Below are 5,359 nucleotides of genomic sequence, written 5' to 3'. Positions count from 1 at the left end.
TGTGGGTCAGTAGTTAAGTGACCCTGGGTTCAATCCCCAGTACCAAAAAAAAAAAAAAAAAAAAAAAAAAGTGGAAAGGTTTCTGACACAGTCCTCATAAAACCCCTAGTGCTGACTTTGACCTTGAGCCCTAGCAGGAAACTCAGAAGGGGGTGGGGTGGGTAGGGGTGGGGCAGGGGAGGGGGTAGATTTGAAGGCTGAGGTCTTAGCTGGTGACTCAGGGAGCTGGGCAGGAGCTCCAGGATCTAGAGTCCAAAATCAAAAACCAAAGGGCTCCCGGGCCGCGCACCCGCGCGCCCCGCCCGCGGGCGGAAGCGAGAGCGAGGCTGAACGCCTGACGTCAAGGCGACACCGCCAAACCTCGCCCAGAGTCAGGCGTGTAAACCAGCCGGAGCGGCGGCGGCAGCGACAGGACCGCCGTGGCGCCCAGAGCAGCGACCGGGAGGGAGCGCGGGGCGACGCTGGCTACGGGAACCCGGTGACAGCGTGAGAGGTTCGCAGAGGATTGACCAGGTAAATAGTTTAGGCTTTATGGACCAGATGGCCTCTTCTGCAACTACATAACTCTCCAGACAGTACACAAACGTGTAACTGTGTTTCCTTAAAACCAGTGTAGGCTGAGCATGGTGGCTCACACCTGTAATCAATCCCATCGACTCAGGAAGCTGAGGCAGCAGTATTGTACTCAATTTTGACAAGTTTGCATCATGCGTGAATATAAGCTAGTCGTTCTTGGCTCAGGAGGGGTTGGAAAGTCTGCTCTGACTGTACAATTTGTTCAAGGAATTTTTGTTGAAAAATATGATCCTACGATAGAAGATTCTTATAGAAAGCAAGTTGAAGTAGATGCACAGCAATGTATGCTTGAAATCTTGGATACTGCAGGAACGGAACAATTTACAGCAATGAGGGATTTGTACATGAAAAATGGACAAGGCTTTGCTTTAGTTTATTCCATCACAGCACAGTCCACCTTTAATGATTTACAAGATCTGAGAGAACAGATTCTTCGAGTTAAAGACACTGATGATGTTCCCATGATTCTGGTTGGTAATAAGTGTGACTTGGAAGATGAAAGCGTTGTAGGAAAGGAACAAGGTCAAAATCTAGCAAGACAGTGGAACAACTGTGCATTCTTAGAATCTTCTGCAAAATCAAAAATAAATGTTAATGAGATCTTTTATGACCTAGTGCGGCAAATTAACAGAAAAACTCCAGTGCCTGGGAAGGCCCGCAAAAAGTCATCGTGTCAGCTGCTTTAATATATTGAATGCATTGTAGCTCTGAGCCAGGTCTGAAGAACTGTTGCCCAATTCAACAGTGCCAGCATTCCAACTTTGTTAAACCTAGCAACATCTTATATGGACTTTCCTGTGGTGGTACCCTTTAAGAGGCGGATGAAAGCTACTATATCAGTTTGCACATTCTAATCACTTTTCAGTATCACAGAGAGATTTTTACTTATATAATAGTCCTAGAGTATGCAGCTGGTAAAACCAGAGGCTACATCCAGTATTACTGTTAAGAGACATTCTTCATCCACCAATGTTGTACATGTATGAAAATGGTGTACTGTATACTTTAACACGCCCCATACTTTGTATTGGAGAGTACAATAATGTAAATCCTGAAAGCACCACTATTTTAGCATAATAAAAGAAAGTCCAAAGAGCTCCTATGTAGACTACTCCAGATAAACTTTGCTTCTTTGATACTTGTAAAAAAAAAAAAAAAAAAAACCAAAGGGCTGGGGACATTTTCTGTGGGAAAAATTGTGATGGTGTTCAATCCCCAGTACCAAGAAAAGAAATGAATTTTAGAAATAAACAAAGATAGAAAGAAAGAATGGGGGAGGTAGGAGAAGAGATTAGGGGCATTACCTGGGAATGATGTTGAGGGACCCCTATTGCTCCACCCTGGGCCTGTGCAAATGGGGTACAAGGAGTCCCCCTCGCCCTGAGTAATGCACCAGTAAAGGGATGGGGAGAAACCAAAGAGAACTAAAGGTGAATGGGTCCACCAAGGGGAGGGCCACTGGAGGACCCGGCCCTTCTAGTCTGGGGTCCCTATGGCTGTGGCAGCTGGGCTCCACCTCCCTGCCTGAGACCTTTCTTCCCCAAAGCTGAGGAGGCCACAGCATTTGCCAAAAGGGTGGAGGGATTGAAGGAGTGGCAGTTGAAGTGAATGGCAAAGGAGGCTGTGTTCCACTAGGACCTCCTCTCCCCCAGGCTGAGGGTCCCAGCTGACTGGGAGGACAGGGCTCTGCACCACCCTGAGTCTGTGCCAGGCTTAGGCCCTCCACCCCAGCAGCCCCTGCTCCACCCTGAGCTGCATCCTGCCCAGCAGCTAGGGATGGTCTCTGGACACATGGACACATTCCTTCCCTCACCTGGAGTCCCCAGGCACTGAGGCCTCCAGAAGGGTCACTCTGTGCCCACAAAGTCACGGGCCTCCTTCCTTTCCCAGAAAGGCTCCAAGCTTATGGAAGAAGTTACTTCCCTGAATGTCCCTCTTCCTGGCCTCAGAAGGGACAGTTCCCCCCAGATCACTTTGTGTGTTTGTGTGACTGAGTTTGAACTCAAGGGCACTCTGCCACTGAGCTACATCCCTAACCCTTCTTAATTTTTATCCTGGGACAGGTCTTGCTAAATAACCCAGGGTGGCTTTGAACTTGCTTTCCTCCTGCCTCAGCCTCCTGAGTCACTGGGTTTAGAGGCATGGCCACCACACTGGGTCTGCTGTGTACTTTAGACCACCTCTAGATGACTTATGAGACCTAATTAGAAGTAAATGCTATGAAACTCATTGTGAAGCTGCGGGGATTGCTGTTGGTATTCCCTACAGACTCCACTGCACCCTGGGGCACAGCAGCCTCTGTGAAGACCAGGAGCCAGACATGGCACAATCTCCCCTCCAGAGAACCAACTGAAGCAGAGCCTCTCTTCTCCCGTTCCCTGTACTGGCCAGGGCCTTGGCCAAGTGCTGAAGGGCACTGTCACCTGTTGGGTGGATGCGGGGACAATGGTGCTTCTGCCATAGAGGCAGAGCCCCAGCCCTTGTATCTTTCATTTTGAGATGGGGTGTTGGATCCAGGCTGACCTCCACCTTTCTATCCTCCTGCCTCAGCCTCCACTGTTGCTGGGATTACAGGCAAGGGCCACCATGCCTGGCAGAGCGCTTTGACTATTCATTGGAATTGTGAGAGGAAAGAGAAAATCCAAGACCTAGGAAGTGAGTTTGGGCAGCCTGAGGGGGTGGGGGAGAATGGGGGAGGAGAGACTCTGCTTCCCTCCCCAGATTTTGTTCCTGCAAGTTGGGACCTTGGATCAGCAGTAGAGTGCTGCCCAGCATGTGTGAAGCACTAGGGGAGATCCTCAGCACCACATAAAGGGATCAACTAAGGCATCCTGTCCATCTATAACTAAAACAATATGCATTTTCAAAAAAGAAAGAAATCCTTCCTGAGCCTGAGCTGCAGGGCATGGTGCAGGCTAGTCCTCCCCTCTAACCAGGAAGCTGAGGAAGGAGGAGACCACTCAAGCCCAGCCAAGGGAAATTTGCAAGTCAATGGCTCAAAATAAAAAATCTAAGTGACTGGGACAGTGGAGTGCACCTGGGTCCAAACCCCAGCAGCATAAAAGAAAAAAAAAGTTTCCCCTGAATTGAGAGTTAATTTGCAAGTGATCCTGGGTCCTGGTCCTGACCAGTGCCCTGAGGCCTGCACCACCCCCCACCACCCCCACCCCACCCCCAGTCCCTGGCTGTGTCTGCCTGCTCTCTGAATGGTAATGACAATGCTTTCTTTTGCCAAGATTCCCACAGTTTAGTAAATCCTTTCCTGCCCAGTGCTGCTGGCTGTAACCCTACCAGTCCCCTGTGTAGGCTCAGGCTCAGGTGGGTGAGGGTCCTACTCACAGTATACAATGGAAACCGCCCTTGGACTCACACTTCCTTCTCTGGGAGGGAAGTTAGGAAAAAGTGGGAGTGGGGGAAGGTTGCTTGCTGACTGGATTGACTGGTTCTGAAGGCCAGAGGTGCCCACCTATTGTGTTTATCTGTGAACCACACAGCTCCAAGATTTATTGCATATCACTTAATTCATACTGAGCACCTCAGCTGTGCTGGGCTGCATCCTAGGTGCTGGGGATAAAGTAGTACATACAAAAGATTTAAAAAAATTTTTTTTTCTTTGGCTTTAGACCCAGTTGTTAGTGTTCTGGAGCACAAGGAGCACATGGTATTATTATTTTCAACTTATTTTTCCAGTGTGGGAAAAATCAAATTCAAGGCCTCACACATAGGAGGCCAGACCTCCACTGCTTAGCTCCTTCACTCATTTTAATTCATCTATGTGGATGCTGGGGACTGAACCCAAGAGTACTTTACCAGGGAGCCACTCCCCACTTCTTTATATTCTTTATTTAGAGACAGGGTCTTGCTAAGTTGCTAAGGGCCTTGCTAAAGAGTTGAAACTAGCTTTGAACTCCTGATCTTCCTGCCTCAGCCTCCTCAGCAACTGGTCTCACAGGTATGCACTACTGCGCCCAGCTCTACATTTTTTTTTAATAATTATTTTTTTAATTTTAGGAGGACACAATATCTTTATTTTATTTATATGTGGTGCTGAGGATTGAACCCAATGCCTCATGCACAACAGGTGAGCGCTGTACCACTGAGCCACAACCAAACTGTTGGAATTTATCATCACTGTCTTCCCAAATTAGCAAGAGCCTCAACCACTTAGGGTGATCCTGTCTCAAAATAGAAAAGGGGCTGGGTTTCTGGCTCAGTGAGAAAGCCCCCCCTGGGCTCAGTCCCCCTACAAAACAAAGAAAAGACCAGAAGGGACCTAGTCCCAGGTGGACCTCAGTGCCCAACACTGGCAGAAGGTGGTCTGGTGCTCTGGACAGGACACTTGTTTTCCTTGGGACATAAATAGTCTAACAACACCAACCTCAGACAAGGTCATTTTGAAGCATGGCAGAAGGAAAAGAAACAGGACCATTTCAGAAAGCTGTTTAAACCCACAGGAACAGCCTGTCCTTGGTGTCCACAGAAGACCCAGGCTTGGAATGGCACCTGCTTGGGGACAGGGCCAATCTGCAGAGACTCAGCCAGCTCCCAGGCTTCCTCAGACCCACCTGGGGGACCAACAGAAGGCCCCTCCTTGCTACCTCCCATCCACCTGCACACCTGAGTCCCCAAGGTGCTTGGTCCCCTTGCTGCAAGAGACAGTCCAGAGGGTCACAGCACAAGAGACCTCCTTCTGCTCTTCAGCTGAAGGGCATCCAGTGGGCATTGAGAACCTCCTGCAGAGCAGGCCAGATTCTGTGCATCCATGTGAGGTCACCCCCCTCCC

At 49.1% G+C, this 5,359-nt stretch overlaps 1 pseudogene across 1 annotated transcript; it reads left to right on the top strand.

Moving 5' to 3' along the window:
* Positions 1-340: 340 nt before the first annotated feature.
* LOC143412031 (ras-related protein Rap-1b pseudogene) lies at positions 341-1,712 on the top strand (annotated as a pseudogene). The gene is made up of 2 exons (XR_013154557.1): positions 341-513; positions 612-1,712. The product of XR_013154557.1 is annotated as a ras-related protein Rap-1b pseudogene (transcript).
* Positions 1,713-5,359: the final 3,647 nt, after the last annotated feature.

The sequence above is a fragment of the Callospermophilus lateralis genome, chromosome 18, assembly GCF_048772815.1.
Source record: "Callospermophilus lateralis isolate mCalLat2 chromosome 18, mCalLat2.hap1, whole genome shotgun sequence".
NCBI classification, from domain to species: domain Eukaryota; kingdom Metazoa; phylum Chordata; class Mammalia; order Rodentia; family Sciuridae; genus Callospermophilus; species Callospermophilus lateralis.
The sequence above is the reverse complement of the archived record's forward strand: the minus strand, read 5'-3'. Positions and strand labels throughout refer to the sequence as shown.